This window comes from Motacilla alba, chromosome 3 (assembly GCF_015832195.1).
Source record: "Motacilla alba alba isolate MOTALB_02 chromosome 3, Motacilla_alba_V1.0_pri, whole genome shotgun sequence".
NCBI classification, from domain to species: domain Eukaryota; kingdom Metazoa; phylum Chordata; class Aves; order Passeriformes; family Motacillidae; genus Motacilla; species Motacilla alba.
In genome coordinates this window covers 20356049-20370047 of record NC_052018.1, presented here as the reverse complement: position 1 = coordinate 20370047, position 13999 = coordinate 20356049, and positions in this window count along the sequence as shown.

Here is a 13999-nt window from a genome sequence, read left to right as displayed (position 1 = left end):
CATTTCTTGTTCCCCTTCTTACCTCTGTTTTCCACCCTACCCCAGTGTAGCTTAACTACTTATTCCATGGCTCTTTGGGGCTGGTACATCACAATGCATAGCTGGGGGGGCTTCAAACACGGACAGACAATTGTTCCTCAAGGTAAATTGTTGTTTGGATAATTGTTCCTCAATGTGAATGTACTACACAGCCACTACACGGAGTAGGTGCCATTCTGACTGTACCACACACCTATGGGAGGGGGCACAAACTCCCTTGTGCCAGCAAAGGCCAGCTCTGTCACTGCAGTGCAATACTTTCCTCTCTTGTGTCCCCCTCCTTGCTGCCTGTGCTCCCTGCTTGACCCTCCTGCTTCACATGTCAACCAGATGCATGTGACTGGCTTCACTCCATCTGTCCCCATGGTTCAGGAGAGCACCTCACCCTTGTCCCCCACTCTGCTGAGTAGGGATAGTGCTGCAGCCCTGGAGTAGCTCATCTCCCAAACACCTGCACTGCTGTTCCAGAGCCAGGGATGAGCTGCAGGACCTGCTAACTGCCCTATCCAAGATGTTCATCAGCATGGCCCAACTGCTTGCCAGAGCTGCAGTAGATGTCTTTGCCTGTTTGGATGGTGGCACAGGCTCTGCAGGGTGTGAAGAGTCCCTCTTTCTTGAGGGTCCTGCAGCAGTCAGGGCAGGCTTTACTAGAAGCAAAGCTGAAGGAAAAGATCTCAGGCAAACACAATCACCTGGCTGAGCAGTTTTTGTATCATTGTCAAATCCAGATGTTTAAACAGCAGGAGAAAGACTCTCAAAATCATGAGGCTGGCACAACCTTGGGATTTTGTTTAAAAGGCCCTTAGTGCCTTTCTTTTTGTTCCTGTGCATGTTCAGAAGAGGTTTTTAAGGTCTTTACTGCAGCCACCAGCCAACACTTGGCTGTTAAATTCAGACTGCATTTAAACTGTACTTCTTTAATGAAGTAATTCTCCTCCAAAGTTAAAAGCCAAGCTCCTTGTATAGGCGATCAAGAAAAGAGCTGGGGCTTCTGAATGATGCAGCAGTTGGTCCCATAAAAAACATTACCCCTCTCCAAAATCTTCTTTTCCTTCATGTGAGGCACTAAACAAAGGCACACAAGAACTCCCAGTGGGGGTCCAAGTAACTCCTTTGCATTGATTATATGGAAAATCCAGGTGCTGCCTTTAGAAGAAATGGATTTTTTTTTTTTTTAATGTTCATCTGCTGGAATTAGACTAGTAAGAAAATACTTGAAGATTCAGCATAGGCCTGCAGAGTAAAAGAAACTAGTAGATTCAGCAGCTTCAGATAATTGCTAAAGAATCTAATATTAAAGATAGCCAGAAAATATAAATTGCATTCTATGTTTACTTATAATTTGTGTTAGAATTATGTGACAGAAGTACAGTGTATAAGACACCTAAATATGATATAAAATTAAAAACCAAATTTGAATAATGAAGTTTAAAAAATGTAAAAATCTTGTATTTGAAATGAAAGAAGAAATGTATGTTTTAGGCCTTCTTTACCTGAGAATAAATTCTCTAAATTAACTAGGACCCAAAAAACTTTCTCCTTGGACACACAGTTATTTTATGATGGAAAACTGTTTTATTAAAAAAGAAGACCAAGTGTAATTTGTACCAATAAATAAAAAATCCTACAGCTATTATATGGCACAAGCAGAAGAGACTCATTAAATACAAAATGGCTTCAATACAAGGAACACTGAAGCAACTGCACTAATCTCCATCAAGGTCTCCTTTTCCCTCTCACAATTCCTGCAAGATAGATGTGGAATGGATGCATTCAGACAACAGGGAAATTATTAAGATGGTCCTTAACCAAATCCAAGGGGAACTATCACCGAACTCATTCACTATGGACAAGATAATGTGTTTATCATAAGCCCATTTGAGTGTAAAGAATTGTGCAAGTTCTCCAAAGGAGGAGTCCCTTTCCAATTCATCCTCTTAAGACATCAAAAGAACCCTCAACAGCAAATGAAACAAGTAAGCAACTATTCAAAACAAATGAGTCAGCCTCAAATACTGATCACAGGGGGAAAAAAAATCAGGTGTTGTTTTTCATGCACTTCTCCCCCTTTCCCTACCCACCGCTGCTCCAAACTCATGTGTTTGGCTGTAAATCTATAATTGTACGCCTTTGTTGATAAATCATGTTTGTCTGGAGTTGAAAGAGTTTTAAAGAAGTTCTTTGTCAATCAGTGTTATTAATGACATAGTTGTAAATCTCACTGTCATAGTATTGACTGAGTAAATAAGTACTTTATGACCTAAAGGAATATTTTCTCAGTGAGGAAACTGGTTTGAAGAAAATTGCCTAATCTTTTTTCCGTTATACCTCAAAGTCATGCATGCAGCTGGGCACCCATTCAAAGATGAACTCAGACTGTCTGTATCTCACAGGATCAGCAATGTGCAGATTTTCTAGATGTACCACTTAGCCTGAAGTCCAACAAATTGTTAAAAATGGATATGTTTTTTTATTGGAGTGGAAATAAAACTTTGTATTCTTCCCAGAATCCCTCTCTTTAAAATTTTTACTTTGCACATCTGTGCTTCCAAGTAAACTCTAGGGCTTGACTGGAAAGAGATCAGATTCAGCCATTAATTTCCCCTTCGTAAATCAGTATTTTCAGTAACCTGCCTCAGTTTCCTTTTCGGTAGAGTCACCCTCCGCACCACTCTTGGTGTGACGATTTGCTCATGTAAAGGCAGCAACAAGCCATGTGAAGGTGTCCCGGCTGTGGCAGGACGGGCAGAGGCAGCAGCAGGAATTTGTACTGGCAGCCAGGTCCAGCGAACCGCAGCTTCTCCCTCGACTCTGAGAGCCAGGCTGCTCCTCGGCACAGGATCCAGCAGATGGGAGCCTTCGCCCTCCGCCCCGGTGGGATCATTCCCCTTTGCCTTTGGTCCGCCCCGGTGGGATGATTCCCCTTTGCCTTTGCCCTCCGCCCCGGTGGGATCATTCCCCTTTGCCTTTGCCCTCCTCCCCGGTGGGATGATTCCCCTTCGCCTTTGCCCTCCGCCCCTGTGGGATGATTCCCCTTTGCCTTTGCTTCTCCCCGGTGGGATGATTCCCCTTTGCCTTTGCCCTCCGTCCCGGTGGGATCATTCCCCTTTGCCTTTGCCCTCCGCCCCTGTGGGATGATTCCCCTTTGCCTTTGCTTCTCCCCGGTGGGATGATTCCCCTTTGCCTTTGCGCTCCGCCCCGGTGGGATCATTCCCCTTTGCCTTTGCCCTCCGCCCCGGTGGGATCATTCCCTCCCCGTGCTGCTGTGGCGCCTCTGAGGTCCCCGTGTGCCCCGCTTGGGGCCGCGGCCGCTGCCGCTCGGAGCCGCCGCACGCCGAGGCCGCGCGTTGAGGGAGCCGCGCTGAGGGCACAGAGACGCCGCTGTGCTGACACTCGCTGGGCCCTCGGAGAAGCTTTTTGGTGGAACCCAGGTCGCTGCTTTAAAGCCGTGGGGTCTTAAACAATTCCTGGTCTAGTCCTTGACTGAGTGGAGAGCAGCAGAGCTGTTCAGTCCCTGCTTTGTCGGCACAGAGCTGTTCCTGCGGCGATGCCTGCAATGAATCTCAGCTGAGTGGCTCTCCCCCGCTCTCCCGCATCACTTCTTCCTCACCAACAAGCCCCACAAGCTGGAATGCTCCTGGCATCTTTGCATCCCTGTGCCATCGTGGCTGCTCAAGGGGGTGAGCAGAGTGCACCCACCTTTGCTGCTGGAGGCACCAGGCCTGCAACAGGGAATGGAGGTGTCTGGGCACTGAACGGGGCCTGGTGACCTTGTGTTGAGATCAGCTAAACAAATAAAGCCATCTTACCTCTTTTACAGAATCACACAATAATTTGAGATGCAAAGGTATCACTTCAAATCATCTGTCCGATCCTTGCAGTACTCAAGGTCAGACCCATCTTTGATATTAGATCACGCCACTCAGGGCCACATGTAGTCAAGTACTGATTATTTTCAAGGACAGAGATCCTACTAGAGATTTCAACAGGTTTTATGGATTTTATGCCTGATGAGAAATGATTCACAAGTTAATATATGCCCTTGGATCTCACGTAAGCAACTCTCAGCTCTTCTTGGGTAATTCCTTGCAGTACATGTGAGGGCATGCTTTTCCTTCCTGGAAGACAGCTGGACCCACAAGATACATGTTTGCTCAACTCTGTTTCTCAGTTAGGCTTCCTCTTTTTCCCTCTCCTCCCCTTAGCAAAGCCCTGTTTTAGTGAACTTCAGCAAGAAGTTCTTCAGCGAGAGCTTCAGTGAACTGTCCAGCAACAGAAGTTGCTTTTTCCAAAACCTTTCTGGTTTTGGAAAGCAGCTGGTACATTTGAAGTGCCACCAGAAACATAGCGAATATTAGCTGTACCTCTGAGAAGAGATTATTTTGCCCATGCTTGTTTTGCACGAGCAACACCATGGCCCTGCTATTGCCCTAACAATGACAGATGTATTCCTGAGGGCCAGATTCAATAAATCTGTCTGAGTTATCCTGAAATCAATTTTCTAGGTATTTTGTGACCTTGCATAAGGCCAAAATGATTTTTGTTTATTGAATTGAAATGTACCATGTTCTCTGGAAAGTAATTAAGGTATTATGCAATGTTAGTTGGCACTCCAAAACTTGCACAGGATGTTTTATAATTCAGTGTAATGATATGACATAATAGAGTAAATGATTTTGCTACTTTTTTTTTTATCCTACATATGAATAAGTGACAGATACTAACAAATTGATTGCACTTATTGAAAAAAAAAGCCTAGTCTCTTTTGTATACATGTACTGTGTGTGTAATTTATTTATTTGTTCTTTAATTCTAGGAATATATGTTAGAGAAATCATATTAAAGACAGACTTTATCCCAGATAAGATTTCTCTGTGTGTGTGATGGCATGTCCTCACTTCAGAGAGAATCAAGCACAACTTGAAAACAGACTGTGGAATAAGTTTTCATACAGAAAAATATCTTGTAAAATAATCTATTTTGACAAAGGGTAAAAAAGTGTATTCTGCTACTTTTTTAGAAATATAAAATTATTATTCACAATAAAGAGTTACCTGGTTTTCTTAAACTAGAACTATATTAATATCAAATTCTACTTATTTCAGTGTCTTGGAAAACTGTAAGGCTGGGTTGTGATGTTGACAGTGACAGAAGGCAAGATCTAAAAGCATCCTGGTATAAGAAGTCCCAGAATGGGGGGAGGAGAGGGGCATGACTTCAAAATGACTGCTTTCCAACAAGATAAAGAATGACATTTGGATTTTTAAAAAGTGTGCAGCACTTGCCAGACAAGATCTCTGCTTTTAAATTCTTACTGTGGAACTTTTCTCAATGAGAAGAAAAAAAAGTTCACCATCTCCATAGGCATAGACCTCAGGACTTGTTTCCTAGTTACTTGCACCATCCATAGTTTTGAAATAATTACCCACAGCTTTCTTCCAGAAGAAGAAGTAAGGGGAAGTTTATTAACTATCAACAATGTGGTTTCCTCCTTCTGTCTCCCACATGTTAGGCTGGCAGAGACTTCCCAAATTCCCAAAGTGTATTGGGAGCTGGTCTGTTATATGCTGTTTATTAAATAAATCCAGATTTTTTCTTTTTTTTACCAAAACAATTATTTTTTTTTTTATCAAAAGAGAGACACTGCCAGAATTATTGTGCTGTCTGACGACTACCTTATCCTAAAAACCTGCCTTAAGGGCCAAGTTCACAATTCTTCACCTAACAGAAATGCATCTGAGGTCAAAAACAAGTTTTGTGGTTTAGGGCTACATGATGGGTAGAGCCCTGGAGCAAAGCAGTAAATGTTTGTATTAATTACATGATAGTGTACAAAAGGAAGTATTTTTTATTGAAAAACCCCAAAAACCTCACAAACTCTAGCAATTAATCAGGACTATTTTGGAGGTGAAGTTGTATGCAGTTAAAGCAGTTTGTTGACAAAGTAAACAGTAGTTATTTTTATTTCACAGCTCCCTAACTCAGTAAATCTCCTAAAAATTATAAGGCAACAAAACTCTGGAAAGAATATATTTGTATTTCAATGGACAAAGGCATCAATATTACTTGACTTTGACAAATACTATAAAAATTCAGATTATACTTCTATTGCTCAGCTCCAAAAATCCAGTAGATTGACCATCACACTGTTTAAGGTTTTCTGTGGGCATCATGACTTGATTTAAACATTTGAGAATTAAACTATGAACTGTCAAAGGCAAAGCTAAAAATAAATGTTGCATATGTTTTGTCTCACAAGGGTGAGCAACTAATAGAAGAACAAAAGGTTATTGAGTAAATATAGATTTTTGGATGGAGGGAGTGGGTATAAAGGTTCAAGATATTTTAGTGCTTTTATGACAGACTGACACAAACATTAAGGAAGTTTGACCTATTGTGTATCCAAACTGCAACAAAAGGTGATTTATGGCTTATTTAAACTTGTGGTACTGAGGTGGAAGACATTCATCTCATTCTATGCATGCTTAGAATAAATCAAAACTGATTTGTGGATAGGACATTAAACTTGTTTTGTATAAAATTGAAGTTAAAAAAATATACCTGTGTTTTCTCAGACGACTCTCCCTAGTAAAAAATAACCAGTAGACTGGTTAAAGAAAGTGAAGGTCTTCCTTTTCCTACACAGCAAATATGAACAGCTGCTTGGCTTGAAATGTTTCCCTAAATATGAATAATGGCTCTGGATGAAGGGGTCAAAGTATGAAATAATCATCAGCATAGCACAGCCAAACTTTTGGCAGCGAATTATCCAAATCCCATTTAAACACATTTTCAGATCTGATCTTCCTTTTGTAGCAACAGTGAGCAGGGTGAAGCCAAAGGAAAAGAGAGCAGGATTTAATAGAAAAAAATAATGGGACTGTGCTTACAAGAACTCAGCTCAGAATATAATTTACTATAATATACTTGGATGCTGAAGAAGCATCTTGTGAAATACAATGGAAATAGCTGAAGGTGCTTCATGCACATAACAAATAACAGTTTGTAACAATCAAAATAGGGAAAAAAGGAATTTTTGTATTGAAATTTGATCTACTTTTCTCAAGGTTTCTAAAGTGAGCAGGACTTCACTGATCTCAGAACTTCACCTGCAGTAACTCTTACCTTCATGCATTGCTGTTTTATGGTTTAGAGTTTAACATAGTAAGAAGTTGAAGCCAACCCTGAAGTTACATGTTACCAGATTTATGTGTGAAAAACCACAGGCTTTTAGGTGTATGAGAGTTGAAGCACTTCCTCAAAACAGGTCATTGGGCCACAAATTTTGTGGAATTCACTAATCTTTGCCATGTCCATTTTGCAGTGCCCATCCAAAAGCATTCAAGATTTCATTTATTTTACTTTCATATATATGTATGTATATATTTTAGGACACAGTAAGGCTTAAAATAGCCAAACCCAGTGTTTCTATCTGGACATTCACAAATAGCACACACTTGAAGGCACAGGATTTTGTCTTTAATTGGACTGGTTTGAAAACGATGCAAAATTAAATGTCAGCATTGGCTTTGCTTTCCCAAGATGGATTCTGAAAGTGTCCATTCTGCTTCTTTCAGAGTTTCTTTGACCTTGGTAATAGATAATGTTCAATTAGGAAGTATTTACTAGGAAAAAGGACAAAGTTTTCTTTTAATTTTGTACTCTTTGGGGACATGAAAATTACACTGCGGTCAAGAAAAGAAATCCTAAGGCTTCTAATCTCTCTCAATAAATGCAATTCTGCTGAATTACTACCTCTCATATAACTGCTGCATTTGCCTGGCATGCACAGATTTACAGGTATTGTCCTCTGCCCAATTTCAATGCTCAGTAAAGCAGAGAAGGGATCTTGGTTTTAATCCAGCATAAATCCCTGGTTAGTTTTATAGGGCTATCTCAGGTAGGACACAAGGGGCAAATATAACTCCAGCATGTATCAGGACTCTGGAATGAACAGACCCTCAGGGGGGCTCAGAGCTATTTTGAAGACTTTGGGATTGCTTTTTCTGTCCTAGCATTGGCAAGCTTTCGGTTTTGCTTTGACTCCTGGACGAAAACGTTCGATTTGTACTTGGCTTTGAGTTAATAAATATTTGGGATCTGACTCTTGAAGTAAAAGAAAAGTTAAAATTGCCTACCCTATAGAGACAAAAAGGATGAATGCTTCTCAGGAAAACATATGGGGATTGTTTCAGCTGAATTATTACCAAATCTCTCTATCAGACTTTACCTCTCTTTGCTTTGCTACAGCACCAGGGCTTTGCCTTTCTGCAGGGAGGCCAGTGGGTGCAAGAGGACCCTGCTTTAGTGCCAGGGTCTTCCAAAGCACAGGAAGTGATTTGAGAGGAATGGGAGAGAAGGAGCGGTTATGAGGAGTACCATGATTTCAGCATCCTGGTTGTCTCTCATGGAAAAGCTGGAGGCAGAAAGGACAGAGGGAGACACTTTGGTCTCTAGCAAGCCCAGGCTGTCTTTGATGTCTGGATACATTGTTAGCTGGTTTGGGTTTTTTTGTTTTGTTTTTTTTTTTTTTTAAAGCTTTTTCTACAATGTCAAATATGTATCCTATTTGGCAGCGGAGTGTGAGGAATGAGCCACTGCTCTTTGACAGTAGAGGGTGTCAAACTGCTACAGTCAGAGTAGTCTTCACACTGATGCACATAACAGGAATATTCTGTGGAGGGCCAAAAAATTGTGCTGAATCCAAAATTGTAATGTTGAGGAAATGTCCCATCTTCCTGCAGGGATATGGAAGTAGTGTGTGTAAGGTGACACAATCTTTAAGCCTTTGTTTTCATGCAGCTTAAATCCAGAACAGATATTCAATCTGGGAGTTTATTATGACTCATTGAATATATAAATAAACACAAATATATATATATATATATATATATATATATATAGAGAGAGAGAGAGAGAGAGAGAGAGAGAGAGAGAGAGAGAGGGAGAGAGCTCTGTGAATAAGAAAGCATATTTCCATTCTCATAGCCTCTGAGGAAAAGGAAATGAAATAAGAAACAAATAAGAAAAGGAAAGGTAGCCCCCACAGATATCTGCAGTCCCTGCACTGCCAAGGAGCTGATCAGAATGCTCAGATGTTGAGAGGCGTTATTGTGAGTGAGATAAGATTGTATCTTGCCTTGATCGTCTCATGTCTGAGATGACAATCCAAACGTTCTCTGAAACAATACTTTCGGAACTAGTCTTCCAAACTGATGATATTCTTGTATTACCTCGCACCTAACTGAATTAAAATGCATTTTGTGGAACTTGAAATACTTGACTCTATAGTTTCAATTCCTATACACCAGATATATATTCATAGTATTTACAACCTTGCCAATTTTTTTTAATTTGCAAATGCACCAGCAGGGATTTTATGTCATCTAAGTCATGTGAACATCTTTAAATAAAGAACTGATAACCTGTTGGCAACTGTCTGACTATTGGACACCTCTTCATCAACAGTTAATTTTCTGGGATCTGCCACTGCAGGCAAAATGTCTTTTGTTTATATGATGTGTGTTCTGTAATGCAAACATTTTGGTTAAAAAACTGTGCTGCAGTGAAAAATATGTAAAAATACTGTTCTGTACAAGAAAATTATATTGCAAAAATTAGTCGTTTTCTCCATAACAACCTGCTGTACCAAAAAAAAAAAAAAAAAAAAAAAAGATAAGACCCTTTCACTGGCTTTGCCTTCTGTGAATCCATGTTGGCTGTCCTGAGTGATATTTTCAGATTTAATTGTTTGCTGATAGAATCCAAAGTGATGAGTTTCAGTATATTACCTGCAGTGGCAATACTCCATTCTTTTTGAATACCTTCAGTTTTTCAAATTTTCTCCAATTGGGCTTCAGGGCTTCAGAGATTCTCCTGAAGATGCTGAGAGAAGCAAAGGGAATGATTGCCATAAGCTTCCAAAACTCAACTGCACAAGACCCTGAGCAACCTGATTTAAGTTTGGAGTTGACTTGCTTGAGCAGAGGATGGGTCCAGGAGTAGACCTCCAGAGGTCTACTCTAACCTAGATTTTCCTATAAATCTATATTATATTTTATATCACAAATGTTGGTAAATAAATATCCCCCCAAGAGAGGAGATAAAGGAAATAATCATATAGCTGTGTCATATTGCAAGAATTTACTCAGATTATCTTAAATCTATAATCCATTAATTTTTGAGTGATAAACCTAGCATCTTTAGAATTTTCATGTATTTTTTGTACAAGGTGTTTCTTGACTGTTCTGAGTAGGTAATGAGAATTAACATGCTGGTATGGAAGATTTCAGAGGGAGAAGAAAATCACAATGCTGACATCAGTAAAACTTTTCACTGTTTCATCTGTTGGTGGAACTAAAAAGGTTTCTAAGAACCTTTTGCTCAAAATTAGTATGTAATTGTATGTCATGACACTTGATGGGGAGGCAGTGGACTTAAACCTCTCCTTTGTCAGAAAGTGTAATAAACTGGGGGCAGCTTGAATAGCTAAGTTCCTCTCAGTTGAAGGCATACATATATACACAAAATCCATCAACAAAACACAGCACAGCTTGTTGCAGAACATCAGTGCTACAGGAATGCCATCACCTTGGAGTACTGAGCTAGAGAGGTGGTGATCCTGCCTTAGCTCCTTAGCTACATTTTCCCTCAGGAATGAATTCAGAATTTCAATTTTATAATAACTGCAATGAATCAGTTTCTTTGCAGCTGTATCTGAAAGAAGTACAGTGCCTTTTATTTTTAGATGCATTAAAATCAATTTCTTGTGATTAGTGCTTCTCATTTTCTGAACTTCCTGCTTTCTGAGCAAATGGCAATTAGTTTGCTAAGAATACCCAAGTGTTAAAGTTCGAAAAGCTCTGATGTAAAGTTCTGCTTCCATTCATCTACAGCCATTTTTTTTTAATCTGGATTTCAAGACTGACTCCAGTCATGCACCTGTTTGACTCAAGCTGGAGGATCTGACAGAGCATTAACCTTTGAAACACTGTTTTTAAACAAAAAGGGACTGAGTGGGATTTTGCATGCTCTGTAGGAACCTTCCAGCCACCAGTGACTCCTGCAGCAGAAACCCCCACTATAACACTGAAATCTGCCCCAAGGAGCTATAAGGAAGAGCAATTTCATTTGGTGCATATTGAAATGGCTGGTTTACTTTTCTAAGCTAACCCATGTATGAATTTTTAGCACAACTCTATTTAAAGGAATCACAGAATCCTATGTACCGAGTTGGAAGAAAGCTAAGGGGATCATCAAAGGCCTACTCCTGGCTAGTGACTGGTCAGCTTATTCTTTCCTGCACTTGTTTACATGTGGCCCATAAAATGGTGTACCAGAGACACTTTAAGTCACTAGTGATGGCACTGAATGGACCCCTTGGGCTCCAGAAGCTGAGGACGCACTGGGTGTGTGCATACCAGCCCAATCAATGGGCTCTAGATGCAAGTGAACTCATTGCAAAGTTGGTAATCATGCACTGAGTTGTCAAAATAGGGCTTCTGTCTTAAAAATATGTAGGGGGCAGAAGGTTATCCTAATAGATCTGAGTTTATCCTAATCACAGAGCCCCTCACTGCTCCCTTGACCACTTTGTCTCATTAGCTAGAGAATTGTCTGAGTCATCCTGTTGTTTTCAAGGCAAAATCAGCTTGCAAGGCAGAACCTTTCCCTTCCTCCCAGGAGGATGTCTGCATGCATATCCATTTTAACGTTAGTCATCACCTTACTTTTTTAAATCTAATCAAATTCATTTTTCATTGTTTTACCTGACTAGGTTTTTAATGGATCTTGCAAAATGATGTCTGGATTTGCCATCTATGTTCTCTCCAAATATTTGTGCTAACAATGGACAGATTGTACCAGGTAACAATAATGTTATTACAGTTACAAGCCCTTTCTATCTCCTCTTCACAACCAGTGCAAAAACTTTACAAAATATTGTTCCTGTTTTCCCAATCTCATTGAAAATGTTGAAAAGTGTGTTTCTTCCTAGTTATCTTTGCTGCCAAAATGAATTCTCAGCTTGAAAACCACAGCCTCAACAGTACTGCATCTCCCATATTCTTTGTGTCTGCTCATCTGAGTACCATCAAAGCCTTCATCACTGTACTCCTAACACTATCTTCTGCCCTGAAATGCTGGTCTGGCTTCCAGACTCCACAGACCTCATTTCTTGTCATCCCAGGTCCTGCCCTACAGTGTTAAGCTTTCAGACATGATTGCTATTCAGAGCAGAGCTTGGGTTGGGAGCCAAACTAGCACTTAGGCAGCTTTCAGATACCTAAATTGCAAGATGTGAATCACAAATCTTCCTTCCTTTCTCGTCCTTCCCCTCTACTCAAACCCCCCTATTACTGAAGACACCCAAGATGACCCTGCAGCCTCCAGAGGACTCATTACTCTTCTTCAGTTCTGCAAATGCCCTGAACCATCCCATCTCTGCAGCTCTGCATCTATCTTTGGACCGTCTCCCAGTGCAGATCTTCTCCTATATAATTTTTTGGCAGGCCCCACACCAAGAGAATTAGGCACCTAGGCAGATACTTGGATGAAGAGAGGTAATGTGTCCTGTTATCATTACCATTTGGTGGCTCACAAATTTTTCTGTCGTAACCTCACTTTCAGTTGCAGTTTATGACCTGGGTGCTTCCCTCAAAGAGGGGACCATTAATATTTTCCAGCACCTGAAATGGCTCACATCAGCAGCCACAGCTTCCCAAACTGTGTTCTAACCACAGCCCTAGGTTAGGGAGACTTCTGCTAGCTCTCTTCTCTCTCCTGTGGGAGTTGTGCTCCTTACTGGAAAGAGAAAAAAGCATCTTCAGCTCTGTTTTTTGCTCCATAACCAGACACTTAGGAAACTCCCTCTGGAGGTCAGAGATGTGGATTTGACCCTGCTTATTTGCCCTCCACTCCAAGCAAAAAAGGGAGGCCAGAGATTGAAACGTTTATTCATCGGCCATGGTTAAAACCATTAGGCTATTAAGTAAATATGGGGACCAATACTTTCCAGACTGCTGAACAGTCCCCATACTCTACATCAATGAGTGAACCAATCCATATTCCCTTCAGGGATAAGATATCACACCACCCAACTTGCTGTCATCTGCCTACTTCCCCAAATCTATGCCTTCACCCCAATTTCAGCATTGACAATTTCTGCCTTGTTTCAACTGATGTGATTTAGGGAGTAGAAAGGATGAATGGCCTTTATTTCACAATAAACTGCCATTTCACAAAGGGATATGGCTGGATTCCATTTCCATTATCTAGTTTGACCATTATCTGACATTTCAGATGGAACTGATTCATTGAAATTATATTACCTCAGCACTCAGTGGTTACTCACTGCCTTCAATAGGAAATTGTTCAGATAATCCATTCGGGCATCATTTAAAAGGGATATGTAGAGTACTCCTGCAAGTAACGCAAGCAGCACTGGATCAGCATGGCTAATGGCACAAAATGGGAGGCAAAGTCTGGTTGAAAAGGGTTGAAAAAGTAACAATTTATTTGAGAGGATTATCAGAAACACGCTGCAGTGTTCTTGAAACTAATCCTATTGATTTCCCTTTCTTTTGATCTGTAGTGTTTTTTCTATGTCAGGCAAGCTGGAGTGTGCTTCAGGTTCAGTTCATTCTTATTACTTCATTTATCTATATTCTACAGAGTCCCACACAGAGAAGTTAATATTTTATTTATCTGGAGAATATTTTATATTTATTATCCCATAACAGCCTTTTCTACCACTGCAGTAATGAAAGTTCTATCAGCAGTACCATTATGAACAGATGAGTCTCATTTTTAAAAATGTAGTTGCAAAAATATGGTTTCAGTTCAGACTTTATACTGAACTTAGCCATCAGAGGGCAATTGTTTTTTCTTAACAGTATTTTTATGAAGATATTTGAGAAAGGACAAAACTAAACTCTGAGGAATTACAGAAGTAGTGTTGCAA